This window comes from Ixodes scapularis, unplaced genomic scaffold (genome assembly GCF_016920785.2).
Source record: "Ixodes scapularis isolate PalLabHiFi unplaced genomic scaffold, ASM1692078v2 PGA_scaffold2__306_contigs__length_199485367, whole genome shotgun sequence".
NCBI lineage: Eukaryota > Metazoa > Arthropoda > Arachnida > Ixodida > Ixodidae > Ixodes > Ixodes scapularis.
In genome coordinates, this window is record NW_024609857.1 from 99,498,958 (window position 1) to 99,515,405 (window position 16,448).

Consider the following 16,448-nt stretch of genomic DNA (forward strand, 5'->3'; position numbering starts at 1 on the left):
GAATACATAAAATATCTGGGCCAGCGAAAGACTTCGAGCCTGAAAACATTTCCTCGGTGGAAATAAATAGCATTTTTGAGGGAATCTACACATGGATGAGTGTTATGTATTAATCTTGCCGTCTTCGCATATTTGTTTTTTTTTTTTTCTGATTTTTCGTGTAATAAAAACATATTTCTCGTACCGGGAAAGAAACAGCAGTTGACACAATTGGGCACGAACATAATGCAGACTCAGCAAATAATGAAATCGCATAATAAAAAAAAAAGATGTCGGAAGTAGATGTTACCCAGTTTCGTTCTATTCCTCTTCACTTTGCGGCATCTCTACTAAACGGAAATAGAGGTATTAGGTGGAGGGAAGTATACAAGGCAGTCGCCGGGAAATGGGCAAGGAACATATACTACACTATCCTGTGACCAGGAGTTCTCTTTCTGGTCGAACAATGGTCGTACACTCTACGTGGCATGCAAGCAATAGCCAAGGTAAAAACAAACACAAAAGGCGCAGGCTGTTTCGTAGAGATAAGCTGCACGCATCGTTCGAGGCGGACGTTCTACATCTACTTTATCGTTATATTCAAGATGCGTTTTGCCTAGTGCATTTTTATACTCGGAATAATATGGTAGAAAATAATTAAAACAGCGACAAGAAAGGATACAAGGGCGAGTAGACGAAGCACACACAAGCGCAGCTCCGACCTTGCTCGAGAATAATAGTACATTCGTGCCGAGGGCATTTAACATACTTGGAGTATTATAGTACAGAATAAATAAAACAGTGCAAAACTCACAAAGGACCAGTAGAAGACACAGAAACGCAACGCTGACCTTGCTAGAGTATTGTAATTTATTTGGGACGAGAGCATTTCACATCGTTGAAGTATGTGCAATATTTAACAAAAATGCCATACATAATATTGCATAAAAGCGTACGTCGTCTGTATAATTGATATGTTTTTATTATTAACGTCATTTTTTCTACTGTCCTGCTGTCATTGTTTGCCTTGAAGGGGCACCGAGGTTTGGTCAGATTGCATAATAGAAGCTTTTTTCTCTCCATCTTCCCAAATGGAGATGGACAATTATTCAATATTATTAATATTTACTAAAATATATAAAACAACGCAAAGAAACAAAACAAAAACACTACAAGAAGGCTTAGAAAACACATACAAATACGGCGCTTTCATTTTTATAGTATTACAGTATACTTGGGATGAAGGGAATTTCAGAAACTTGGAGTAATATTGTACGAAGTAAATAAAACAGCGCAAAAACGCGAGGACTAGTGGAAGACAAAGAAACAGAGCAGTGAACTTGTTATATTATTACAGTATATTGGGTGAGGGTATTTCACATATTAGAGTAATATTTTACAAATTAAATAAAACAGCGCAAAAAACACGTACGAGTGCTAGTAGAGGACACAGAAACACAGCGGTGAAGTTGCTGTGGTATTACAGAATATTTGGGATGAGGACATTTCACATAGACTAATATTGTACAAAGTAAATAAAACAGTAAAAAAAACGCGAGGACTAGTAGAAGACAAAAACAAAGCAGTAAACTTTCTGTATACTGTATTATACTGTATACACATACATTACAGTATATTTGAGGATGAGCGCCTTTCACAAACCTAGACTAATATTGCACAAAGCAAATGAAACAGCGCAAAAACACGAGGACTAGTTGAAGACACACAAATAGAGCAGTTAACATGCTACAGTATTGCAGTATCAATTGGGTGAGAATGTTTCACATACATAAACTAATATTGTACGAAGTAAAAAAGAAAAAAAAACGGCGCGAAAACACGAGTAGTAGCTGAAGACCGAAACAGCGGCGAAGTTCCTAGGGTATTACATTATATTTAGGGATGAGGTCATTAGACATAGTGTAATATTGTACAAAGCGAATAAAACAGCGCGAAAACACGAAGACTAGTAGACACAGAAACAGAGCAGGTAACTTGTTATAATATTACAGTATATTTAAAATGAGGGTATTTCAGGTACTTGAAGTAATATTGTACAAAGACAATAAAACAGCGCAAAAAACACGAGGATTACTAAAAGACACAGTAACACAGTGGTGAAGTTGCTGCGGTATTACAGAATATTTGCGATGAGGACATTTCACATATATTAAACATAATAAAGAATAAATGAAAAAAAAAAAAAACACGAGGGCAAGGGAAAGACACCGAAACGCAACGTTACACTTGTTACGGTATTACGTTAAAAATGGGACGGGGACATTACACACACCTTCAGTAATATTGTACAAAGTAAATAAAACAACGCAAGAAAGCACAAGGTCAAGTGGAAGTCATTCACAAACACTGCATTGACCTTGGCATAATATTATCGTACATTTGTGCCAGGGAAATTTCACGTGCCCTACTGGCAATTGACCTTTCCTTAACCAGGGAATGCTCCATGTTTCCCAAATGTCGGCAAAATACCATTTCTGTGTATACGGCGCGTCACCCAATAACCACTGAGAACGGCATTCTCCTTCGTTATTTTTTGTCAATTTATAAACCGGATAAAGCTGCAATCCGGTCAGCGCTTTAGGCTGTTGCGAAAACACTGTGCTCTGGTTCTGAATTATATTAAAACATTTGCTGCAATTAAATCTGCGGTGGCGCCTTTGTTTGGAAGAGTTTGGCAACTGCAACTAAAACACTTGCTAGATTGCGCAAGCCGCTGCCTCATTCAGAGGTTCAGGGGTATTCCCAGATCATCCATTCATTCACCTGCTTGATTCCCAAGCAGCACACAAATGGCAAGCTGCCATTTGTGTGCTGCTTGGTTATATCAACATATATGGTTCATCTTGCGCCCTTCTTCGGTTGCCGCCGCTGGAAAATAAAGATGACAACGATGCTGGTGGTAGTAATTATGGACGATGATGAGGAGGAGGAGGAGGAGGAAGATAAGAATCGTTATGATTATAATGATGATGATGGTAACGATTATTGTCATAATTAAAACTTTTATAATAAGGGAAGTGATATTACTTATGTTATATTCGTTAATGTGGGGGAGGCAGGTGAGGATACCGGAGATTATTGTGATAATAATGACGATGGTGATTACACCAGCGCGCAATCGCGCAAGTATATTAGAAAAACAAATTTTGCTGCCTTAATGACTAAATTTAGATCTACATGTTTTTCTTGAAATGCGATAGAAATCATTGCGACATTCCAAGGAGCTGTCTTCTTGCATGCATGACGGAGGCAAAGGAAGTTATTGAAGCTCAGCTCAAATCATACAGACTTTTTCACCCTCATTCGCACGGACGCTGCTGTCACATTCAAAACAATCGAGCGAGAGACAGTTCTCCGGGCATGACATTGTTAAAAGTTGGGCAACGGACCGAGCGATATCTTCACGCTGTGGTAGAGAGTGTAACCAATGAAGATAGACAGGGACGTATGACGAAAACACAAAGAAAATTTAATTTGGCTGTGGTCGGAAAGTTAATCACACTGCATAAACCCTGCACAAATCACTTCGGCAAAACTGGACACAACAGGGTCACAAATCTAGGTTTATGAAAGCTTATACAATCACTAATATAGCTACTACGATTAACTGAATCTAAATGTGCTAATTAAAAAATGAAAAACGTTTACAATTCTCCGGAATGCGAAATTAGAGCGCAGCTCTTGAGGAGAAGGAGGGAAGGGTACGGAGGGGAGGGTATGCCCCTCCTCCCCCTCTCCTCATTCTTTCCCGCTCCTTTCGCATTGAGCGGGAGAGATGAAATTTTATTAGGCCATAAAAATGTGAGCAGGGGCCTCAGTCCATTCCCCCTATGATAGCGTAGTCCAGAGAGGACTGGATGTACGCAGCCAGGCAAACGTGATCTGATAATGTGGAGGCCGTAGTCAGCCACTCGTGGTTGGGGAGGAAAGAGAGTGAGGTGTGGTCAGGTAGGGGTGGGGAAGGGGGATGGCAGATCCATAAGATCTGATGGGTCTTCGGGCGGTCTCCACAGTGGATGCAGGGGGGAGGACCCTCAAGGAGTAGACTTCCTAGAAGGTTTGAAGCGGGTTGGGGTGGAGAGGGTGTTACTTCGGGGGTTGCGGAGGATGTTGCATTGGTGGCATGTGAGATGGGATGAAGGGGGGGGGGGGGGGGGGGGGGGGGAGACTCGAATGGCTTGACTATATGTCTCGAGGAAAGGTAAGGCCACGGGGAACGTCTGGGCAGATCTGGGAATGTCGGGTGCCCGGTAGAGCGTTTCGTGGGCCAGCAAATGTGCCTTCTTTTTGCCCGCATGCCCCCATGTCCTGGGATCCAGACGATCTCAAAGGGTGATATAGTAGGTCACGTTCTATTTGTTCTGCGATGGCAGGTGCAAGTGTGTTGTGTATGAGTCGCCGGCAGGCGGCCATAGAGTCGGTGAAGATGATGGGGACAGACGAGGTAAAAGAGCCTGAGGATGTATATGTGATAGCCCTTGCGATGGCGTGTAGTTCCGCCAAGGATGAGTTCATGGGAGGAAGAACGGCGGTGCGTATTGTATTGAAATGATGATCTGTGATCGCTACGGCCGTGCCTGTATCAGTCGTAGTGACATCTGTGCAGAGGTATGTGCGATCAGGAGTGCGGGCGGTTTTACGTGTGAAAAAGGCAATACGTTGAGTGCGTCGTGCTAAATTCAGCATCGGGTGCATGTGTCGAGGGAGTGGTGCTATAAAACATGAACGGGTGGTGCTGGGGACAGCTGACTTCTTTTGGAGGAGGTGAGGGAGGGACGTTATGGCCCACTTGAGTGAGTGTGTCTCTTCCTGGGGGAGGGGGGGGGGGTTAAGAAGGAGGCGGATTTCCTGGCGGCGTTTGTGGATAGCAACGAGTTCATCTACGTCATTGCGATAGCCCATATTGAAAAGGCGTCGGGTGCTAGGTGTGATGGATAGGCCCATGGCGAGCTTGGTGGCTTTACGAATGAGATCATCCCGCATTATTTTTTCTCTTTGTGTAAGTTGGGTCTACGGGAGGTGATAGCGGAGGCGGGATATCAGTAAGGCGTCGCAGAGCCTTATCATGCACCTTTCTTTAAGTCCGCGAGAGGAAGTGGAGACAAGGCGGAGCAAGTTGAGAACCTGTTCGCCTTGTTTGAGGAGGGGATTAACCGCGGTTGAGCCACCGCCATCACGCTGGATGTGGAGTCTTAAAAGGCAGATGCTGTTAGGCTGTGGGATGGTGGTACCGTTTTGTTCAAGGAGAATCTGTGGCGGTTCCCAGTGCGGATTCTGAATCAGAAGGAGTCCCGATTTAGTAGAGGCACATTGCCGGTCTATGTGGTTGGCGGCTTGCTGGATGCTGTTAAGCAGAGTCTCGAACCGATTTTCATCGGTTCGGTTCAGGTTCGGGTTCGCGGCTTTAGGTTCAGTTCCGGTTCAGGTCCGGGGCGCAAAAATAACGGTTCAAACGAGTTCGAATCGGTTTGAACCGCTAAATTGAGAATATATTTCCCGCGTCGTTCTGTCAGTAGTCGCTATTTATGCCGTAAAACGATGAACTATATATTTTTTTTCTATCGTTTCTGCAATCCACTTCTATTTTAGCTACTAAAATCATAAACTTACGTTATTTAATTTCTATACAACAGAAGAATTAACTTTACATTAACATACCAAACGTCGTGTTTATACGACTCAACATCCTTTTGTTTTTCTAGAGTCACATATATTGTACCTGAATCAAAATGTTCCAAGTGACGTAGTTCGCCTAGAATACCCGTGATTGGTACAACTTTTTGTCGCTGTATTAGAAGTTGAATCGTGGTTGTGCCCTTGAACTAAGGAATTAATTACAGTACATAAAATCATGAAATGGGCACGTCCTCACCATATATATCATGGATATGGTTTACGAAATACGTTTCACTATATATATATATATATATATATATATATATATATATATATATATATATATATATATATATATATATATATATATACATATATATATATATGATGACGACACAGCTGAGCTAAAAGCCATAAAATTTTCAGAACGTCATGAATTTATAGGACAAGCCCTTCCAGTCTATCTTTTATAGAAACACTGAGCGGCAATTACAATGCTTGTTTTTCTAACCAACATTGTTTACACTCAGCACCGTGATGCAGGCGACGAATCATGCAGAAAGGAGTGACTGAAATTGTTCATTCTAATGTATGAGCACCTTCGTACTCAGATTGATTATGGCCTAAAACAGGGCTTACCCAAGTCAACATTTTCTTATAGAGGATAAACAGTCATAGCCTGGATGTTGAGGTTTGCTCTTTACAAGATGCCAGTCAATTTAATTTGCAATGAGCATCACCCTCGCTAATCAGTGATTTTTTGTTAAATAGAACAAAGTGCAATTTCATGCTCTACTAGATATGGCAGCTACTTAATTGGCCACTTTATGACGGTTTCCGTGCGTGATCGTCATTGTTCCACCATGCGTCCCTGTGTATTTTGTTTTCGTCCAACCCACAAACTCATAAAAAATCTGTTCACCACTAATAGAAACAATAACAAGCTTCTCCATGTTTGAAAAGTTATATATGCGTCAGGAACACATAGGTATTTAAATTAGCATCAAAATCAGAAATTTACTTAAGGCTTTCCCAAATAACTTATAACGTGTCTGTCGCAGATAAAAAACGCCGAAAATGATAACACAGCATCTCTCAGATAGTTTGGGTGGGCATTTACTTATAATATAAAAGTTTGGGATGATGGAGCTTCTATTTATGTAGCCAACTCTTCAGTCAGGAATTAAATATATTTTTATTATCATCGATAAATTTGACTTTATAAAGTTCACACAACCGCTTGAGACGGACACGGGAGGACGATATTCGAAAATACGCCAGCTGTTGAGTTTTCGGTAATGTGCTTTTGTTCGCTGTTTTGCAGTGTAAAATACCGGGCTGCAGTGTATGCCAAAAAGTACTCGTGCCCCCATAATAGATCGTAAGGCAAATACACGAAATACGCAAAAAAGAATAGATAACAGGTACTTTCTTTTAAATCATTCATTAACGCCTTACTGCAAACAGAGATGCATAGAAATGCATAGAATGATAATCCTAATTAAACATTAATTGCTCGAAGGACAAACGAAGATTCTTAGAATCCTGATATACCTAAATCACATTAGGGCATCAGCTTACATAAACTCGAAAGTTCGCGAGATGCTGCCTTTGGAGGCTAATGTTATATTAGATTTTTTAGTGTACTTGTTTTGGGCCCTCACTTTACAACTTTGTTCTTTATCAGTCATGTGTTCTAACGTTTCATTAGGCTGAAGTATATCATCGCGAGACCTTTATAAATACTACAAAACATTACACTTTCGACGTCTATTGCTAGTGTTGCGAACATCGCATTTCACCAGAAACCTTAACTGTTTAACATGGCTTACACATGATGTAATTACACCATATGCTGGTGGTCATTGTGCGTTCTTGCTGAGGAAATCAAATTCGGTGGGGCAAAATGCATGGTGCAAAAGTTTTGCGCTCAATGCAAGCCATGTACAGGGTGTCACCAAAAAATAATGTACTAATTTTTTTCATCGCAAAAATAAAGTAAATATCGCCGAACGCTCATTCTTCGCCCAAAGGTAGCGCTAGAGTTCACAACCAGATGCCAAAGTTTCAGCCCGATTGGATACCTTATTCAAAAGTTAAAAGTGATTTTCTGAAAATTTCAATGGGAAAATAGAGCCCATTTTCGCCCGTTTTCGGTTTCTGGTGCCATCGAGCCCCATGTATTCGAAAACTCCGTCGGCAGCCATTTTCCCATTGAAATTTTCAGAAAAACACTTAAATTTTCAGAAAATCACTTATAACTTTTGAATAAGGTATCGGACCGGACTGAAACTTTGGCATCTGGACGTGACCTCTAGCGCTACCTTTGGGCGGAGAATGAGCGGTCGGGCGATTCCTAGTTTATTTTTGCGGCAAAAAAAAAAAAAATGTGTAAAAAAATTTTTGTGACACCTTTTATGTGTAGCCACAAACTTTTCTTCTTCGTGCATTGTCGTAATTCACTACGCGAGTGTCTGGCACGACGAAAACGTGCTTTCTCGCAAGAGTATTTTAAAAAAAAAAGTAGTACCAACTATCCTATTTGTCACCACAGTTTCCAGGGCCACGCTTTCTGGTCTGCGCCGAAGATGCTGGGCACAGGATCCTTTAAGACACAGTATGCTTTTAAAACTACACCCCCCCCCCCCCCCCCCCCCCCTCCCCACTCCCTTTTCATTTTTCTGTTTTAGTTGCTCCTCTTGATAATACTTGTTATTCCCGAGGGTCTGACTTCTCCGTTTTGAGGGGTTTTCATTGGACAATTATATTTGTGTCACTTGTTAACAATAATTCTCCATTTCTTTTCCTTTGCACCAAACTGTGAAGTTTAAATAAACAAAATACAGAGGTGATCGAAACTTTGAGAACTTGAGAGTGACACCACTATGAGACTTACAGTGGCTGCCAAAGGTCGGCTGTCCCCCTGAGGCAACCAGGATCTTTCTTTTCAGGTATGCCTCCCGTACACACTTATAGTTCTATGTAACGTCGGATTAATAAGTCTCATTTAGTCCTTTCAATACTTCCATTCTCGGGGACAACTTTTTGAGGCAGTTCAACAACAGGGAAAACATGTTTGTGTACCTCAATGATGTGTATTCATGCAAAGTGGGTCGTGCAGCATTTTTTTTTTTACGTTAAGTCCAGTAAATACCGCTAATGTGTACGCGTACGCCATGGTGTCACGTGACTCTCAGTGCGAAGTCGTGATGTCAAGTTACGTCACGGTGTCGACAGGGTTAATAGATATAGTGACGCTCTCAATTTAAATCGACTTAACGCAGTGTGTCACGTGACGTCACATGGTCACGCGACGTGACATTATATGACATCATGTCTTGACACTATGATGTCACGTGACCACGTGACACATGGTTAATCATACTGTCAATACCAAAGCGCCACGAAAACCCACAATTTAATATACATTGCAATGTTGTATATGACGATTTGATCGATACGTAGAAATACAGGTACCGAATGTTTTATTCCCAAATATTCAATTTGTAATACTAACAAAAAAAAAATACCGTGAACCATTTTTAACCGGTTACCGTTATAAATTTTTCCGGTTCAGTACCGGTTCAGTTCCAAGATGGCGGCGAAGATTTCGGTTTGGTTCAATTCCGGTTTGGTCAAAAATAACGGTTCGTTTCCGGTTTTCGGTTTGGTTCGGTTCCGTTTCGACACCCTGCTGTTGAGAGCGTGTTGTAGTGTGCCGTGTATGAGTTCTATTAAGCCTCGATTTATCCAGAGGGTGATATCGTCGGCGTATATAGTGTAGTGTATCTCTTGTATGGGAGCTAGCCCTCGATGTATATGGCACTTGGTGAGATTGAAAAGAGTAGGCAAGAGTACTGAGGCCTGTAGACTGCCGCGTTGGGGATGGTTGAAGGTAGTGGATGTGATTTCACCTAAACTGAAGGAGTCTGTGCGTCCGCGAAGGAAGCATCATACATAATTGAAGAGCCTGGTGCCGCAATTGGTTGCCTGAAGCTTTTCTAGCACACTTTCGTGATGGACGTTATCGAAAGCCTTGTGGAGGTCGATTGGAAATGTCTTTCAATTGAGCAGTGCTGGGAGCTGACAATACTGCCTCCTCGAGTTGGAGCAGCCTGTCCTGATTCGAGATGTGTTTCTGATAACCAATGAGAGAGTGTGGAAGGTGTTGTTTATTTTCTAAGTGATTGTGGAGAGTGCCGCGTGTGTGTGGAGAGTGCCGCGTGTGATGCCGTACATCTTCGTGCCGCCATCACACGCAACGTCAGTACTTGGAAGTATTGAAAAATAATTTTAATTTTACAGTCTTGAAACACGCAAGAAAAGCAACATGATAATAAGAAATCTGGAGAAATAAGCTTGAGTGATAAGTTTATTGCATGAAAAGTGCCAAATATGCTCATATTGGTGAAGAACGTTTTCAGTACAATAATGCTTCATATCGATCTTGCTGCGACTGATTTTAACGACCCTTTCGAAGCTTCAAATCTTTGAAAGGGTCCGAAATGGGGATCACAATGGCAGCGGACAGCGATGAGTTTACCACCTTAAGAGGTTTTGTCGGCTCTATGTTGGTATTTGTTTGTGTCCGGCTAGGAGGTGCACTGTAAAAAATACACTGTAAAAAATACACTGTTGTGTTTACGGGTATTTTACCGGCATACTCCGCTGCCAAACTTTCCCTGCAAATCTGACAGTGCACCGTATTTTGCGTATTACGGCTTTTGTTTTGAATGATGTTAAATTTACCACACTCTGTAAAAATAAAACGATTGGCTCTGTAAAATGATCTGTTATTTTTACAGTCACTTAAACAGTATATTTGACTGGGACTGTAAAACTTTCTGTACTTTTTACAGGAATCTGACTGGTATATTCGGCTGCCAAAACTACTACTCCTGTAACAATAACGATGCACATTGTTCTTTCCATCTTGTCGTAGGAAGAGACGCCCTTTAGCTCGGCCGCGTCCGAATCGCTGTAGTCATCCGGGTGACCGCCAGGTAAAGCCACTGGTAAATCTTTAAAAGTCACATGCATTCGAAAATAAAGCTTGATCATGCTGTGGTAAAGATCGGGAAGAGTGTTTAGCTATATAGGCACACAATATATGTGGTAGAGCGAAGTTTACTTTGGAAGAGCACAGTAGAGTATAGCTTGGATGAACAACCACACAGATAATGTGCCTCCCTAAGCTAGGCTGATTATGTGCTTCCCAGTCCTTATCACCATGATGAAGCTTTCTTAAATCTTTGTGCATATTCCAACAATACCACACTCGGCCGTCTTCGACATCCAAGTCGTCACCTAAGACGACGTTGTCCTGAACGGCAACGTTGAAGACATTAATGTGGTCGTCTACATCTTATGTGTGCTTTAAGAGACCTTCAACAGTGTCGGGGTCAGCGTAACTATCCAGTGTGTCGCGTTTCTCATAAAAACGAGCCTTATAACAGATTGCGTAATAAAACGTTACTCGATAGCTTTATTGAACACTGTGCAACCTTCGAATCTTGATGCCCTTATCACCATATATCCCTGGGCTTCCTGATTCGGCGAACCCGCATTCGGTCTGTCTCTGTTCAGAGCCTCAGGAGTCCGTACTCTTACCCGATCCCTGGAGCTGCCTAGCGTCCAGCTCTGAAGTCTTGTTTTCTTCTCAGCACATATGCACAGGGAGATTTTCCAGTTATAGTCCTTAAAGAGCAAGAATATCGCAGGTGTGATACACACGCTGTAGAAGCGCCATGGAAGCTGACTGCCAGATGACTTTCTGAGCAGTGACGAACACAGCTGCGGTGACCTGTGCGTTCCAAAGAGATAGTTCTGTTACCATAGTATGTCCATAATTACTCAAATCAGTACAGAAAAAGAGAATAACGTTTATTGATGAAGGGAAACAAGCACGAAGATGATGTCTCAGCATATTTCCAGTCAGTATTTCAGGGGCCGACAGCATCACATCAACATAACCCAGCCTTTTTTGATTATGGGAAATCTTGCACAGATAGGGTATTATCACGACATTCTTCTTTTCCTCCCTTCAACCCTCTATTCGATCATTACTTTTACTTTTCTGAAAAAAGTAAGTAAAAGTTGCTTGGAATGTGCAGGAGGGTAAATTCAATTCCTAGAAGGAAATGTAACTGCACGAAAAAACATAAAAACCACTTTGTTGAATGCGTGGAAGGGGTGGTGTTCTACCCCATTATCGCGTGGGCGATATGTAGGACAGAAAGCTCGTTGTCTGAACTACAAATAGCAGGAGCACCGTTACGATGTATACGTAGATGCAACGGGACAGCTTGGTGTACCCGAAATCAAACTTGTCTAGAGCCGTCTAAGGAATTCTGATCCAGAAAAGAACTAATGGCTGATATCCTTGTGACATGTATATCTGAAATAAAGATATGGGACATCTGCAATGGGACAGAAAGAAGACGTACAACTTAAAATTAGTCGAAGATTGTGCACGAAAACGTGTAAAAACATAAATATGTGCCCAGAGTAGGCTTAAAGTTTGCTCTAGACAAGTTTGATTGTGGATGTACATTGCCGGGACTGCTGTTGCGCCCATATTTATTTTCCAGGATAATGCAGAATTCAAGAAATTTTGGAGGCTCGCGAGATAGAACTATTAGGGCCACTATCTGTCAGCACGCCCTCACTGGCGTTGTCCGGTAATTAAGCGCAGTCCCTTGGACAATGGAGAGAAACGCGCAACAGTGTTCTTGATGAGTGACCTGTATGTTTTGAGCCTTTTAGTTTTCTTCATTTTTTTTATAGCTTGTTGTATTGACGTCGGTTGCTAAGAAGATTGAAGTTTCAACGTTTTTGTCAAAAAATGTTGAAACTTACAAAAATGATTACAAGGATATATATGGGATGCTTGACATTTACATTAAATCATAAATAGTGTATTGGCTGCATTTATTTTGAAACAATTAGGGCAACACCATTGCCAAAAATGCTACTAATATAAGCGTTAAGTTTTTCGGTTAGGAAATTAATTCGCTAGACAGTACTATGTACAGCAGTGTTATCAGCATTAAGGAACACTTTACAGTGTGTAAAACGGGGCGATAATTGAATTCGCAGGTACACCTGTTTTATATCTCTCCAAAATAAAAAAGTCACAAACATAAGCCTCATCTTGTTTATTAAATAAATAGCTTTTTAATATGTGTGTGCTTGGGACCAGCAATCATATTACACCACGTTTAATTCTTAGAATACTGTGATTAAAGCAAAAGCTTTGCTGTTATATTAAACAGATTGCCAAAATAGTTTCCTGTGTCTATAACATTTTTAATGTTGTCAGTTGCTCTACTGACCTAACAACTGTTAGGTCAGTAGAGCACCAGCTCGAAATCTGAACTGATGGGCTGATAAAACGGCAAGGTTAGTGAAGTATTTGGTTCAGCATTTTTCAATGTTCTTAGCAAAAGCGGCAAGTCAGCAGCCTTTTATAAGCCGCTGCCATGAAGGTGTAAACTTTAAACTACACATGCCTCAAAAAGGGCATCCAATTGAACTTTGTAAGGTGCCTTGTTTTGCTGAGATCAGTGGTGTTCATATGCCGACTATAATATCAGCTCAATGTGCTAAACAAACAGCAAGGTTTGCAAAAAGAATTACACAAATATGTATACATAAAAAATTAAAGGTACCTCTGGATGAACTCGAGCGTAGATGAGACTTCTTGGGCGTAGCAAATGTGGAATGAAAAGTAGCTGGCAAACAGCATGCAGAAAGCGACCTCGATCTCTGGTGCAGTTGCCAAAACGTGCCCATCAAGGAGCAGCATATATTCTTCTGGAGCCCAGATGTCATCTTCTGGATGTATTAAAGATGAAAAAAAAGACTTCTTCAGACTTACTAGTACATATTTTTCTATGTGCATCTAGACTGATAAACTTTATATTTATGAGCTTACTTGGAACACACAAATGAACAATAAATGGGAAACTGACTGCATAAGTAGCCTTTGGTAAAATATTAATAAGAAAACACAATTAAACAAAAATGGGGAAATGCCTCAATAAGCAGCCTTTAACAAATTGATATTAAAATCAGGAGTAACTTGCCAACAAAATTTGAGAGTTCTGAACGATTTTTCAATAAGTACATCACTGCATGTATGCATGTGATTAGATCTGCAAAATGTGACATAACATACATTAAGTATCAAAGCACAGTTACCTTGTAGTAACTGTTAGTGCAATGTCTGTAAGGATCACTATATGTGTAAACCTTTTTCGTTCAGCCTCGTACCCAGCCACGTTGTCCCCATATCCGGCATGCGTTCCGAAAAAAGCAAAAAATTTTAACCCCGAGAAAGAAAAAAATATAGAAAGAACATAATAAGAAGGAATGACGGTTGCACTTAAAACGTTGACATGTTCTACCGGCGAGGTGAGAGGAAAGCGATGTTTTCACGCACACCGGAAGTTCCAGAATTGGAGATGGCGGCGCCCACGTAGAAAAGGTGTATAGCACACTGAATGACGGTTGTACATCAAGCATTGCCAGGTGCACAAGCACATAAAGCAATACATAATGCATGCACATAAATACTATTAGTTCAAACTTTTTCAGGGTCAAATCACTGTCAATTACATCAACTACTGAATATATTCCTCCATGGTAATGACTGTTGGTCTTCTTCAATGAAACGAGACAGGCCAAAATACCTTCATTAACCATTGACTTCCTAAAATAAGTCTTAAGTTGGGTTGGGTGGTTTGTTTCATTAAAGATATTGATGCAATCTTTCTGGCGAAGGGTCATTTTGTAAGAAAATTGTTTTTTCATACATAGATATTTACACACCGTGAGAAGTTTACTGTGAGTAACCGATAATTTGGGAAATAATTTGTTGCGATTGACTTAGGGATTAAAATATATATTCAGCTCCACGCTAAGTACCTGACTGGTACAGGTAATTATGTAATTAAAATACTTATAAAAATTAAATGAGCGAAATGTCACACGTCTGACCAGATCCTTCGCCACCAGCATCTCCTATGACAAAGTAATTCACGTTTTTCTGTGATGAGTACTAGTGAACAATTTTGAATTAATAAAGGAAAACTTTAACATTGTAATGATTCAATACAGTGGCTAATCCTGCCTCACAATCATGGGCTGTACCAACCGGGGGGGCAAGGGGGGCACTTGCCCCCCCCAGTTCTCAGAGTGGGGGGGCAAGGCATGCGTTTTGCCCCCCCTGAAACGGCCGCCACTGGGCAGAGCAGACACAGGCCGGCGGCGCCCAAGGAATACCAAGGGCACTGCCCCCCGACCCGCGCGGGCATATTTTTAACGCGCAGGCGATACAAACCCTAGCAACGGTGCTCACGCACGCCGGATTGGCTGGTTCGTAAAGCCTTGCTCCACGAACAAGGCTACACGATAACCTTACGGAATCCATCCGCGAGACATGGGCCGGACGGGCCGTCCAGACCAGGACGTAGGCCCTTACGCAAAATAAAGTTTTGCTTGCTTGCTTGGAGATAGGCGCTGCCGCCGTCAACATAGCCAGCGGATGCAATGCGAGTTTCCGAAGAGGTAGCGTAACTTAGTGGTGAGATGCCTGCCTCATACGTGTCAGACCCGGGTTCTATTTATGGTGTGGGCCGGCTTACTTCTTTTTATTTTTTTCTCGAACATTTTGTTTTGTCGAGGCATTTGGCGATATTTACATTTCTTTTTTACCATTAACACTAAAAAAACGAATGTTGTTGACGAAACATCGCTAAACTAAATCGTATCGACTCTATTTACGGAAGTGCATGGGGGGCAGCGGGGCTTGGGTTGCCGACCGGACGCCGCAAAGCGGCGTGTACGGGGGGTGGGGGGGGGGGGGGGCTAGGTGGGTTAATAGATTTGTAATTAGCAGCCGCACACCGTCACCGCGAAGCGGCGTGAACGCAGGCGCGGGGGTGGGTTAACGCGCTTCGAGTGATACACGAGCAGCCCATCCGGCGTGAGCGTCGTTGTTAGGGGTTCTATCGCCTGCACCGTAAAAGGAGCAGTGTGTGCACCTCCTGTAGTGGGAAAGAATTCCTACATTGGAGAGAAGCGGGGACAAGCCCTTTCTTCAAATGCGTCAAGTCTCCTTGAGCTTCGGAATACAAAGAAACGCCACTATTCGGAGCTAATCCCACAGTTACTCGACCTCTCTTGCGTCGTGTCTGTTCGCTCCCCGCGCCTCGTAGCAGTGTTGTTGCAGTGGGGGGGCTCGTTAAAATTTTGGGGTTTTTTGGACTATCTAAATCACTTTCTTCCTTCCCATCCCCCCCTTTTCTACTCCGCATGCTTCCCCCTCTGCAAATATCAGCTGACCTTCCGACCTCTGTTCTCTGTTGATAGGCAAAACAGCCACTAAAATTAGAAAGTAATTTGTAATTTGAGTGGAAGTCACTCGGAAAAGTAGGTAAAGTAAACTACTGATTACTAGAATAGAGATGTAATTAAAAGTTACTAAACTTCCCAGAAAAGTAGTTAAACTACAGTAACTTGAGTAAAGTAGTTGAACTACTTGCAAGTCTGGCCTGGCAAGCGCTCTGCGTAAGTGTTTTCACTGATCTGCTTAGCCCCGCACACCATCACATGGGCCAAGAAAGGTGTAGTTTTACTGCAGAGGAGAAATCAGCAGGGTCCAAGATGGTGACAATGGAGGATGGGGGACTGTTCCAGTGGCTGATGGCTTGAGAAAGGAATGACCAATTGAAAGCGTTCGTAGAGCCAGAAGTGTGTTTGATGGTGCAGACGTTGTTGAGGCGAGAAGATGTTCGGTCGAGGGGTAATAACAAAGTGGTTTTGAGGTC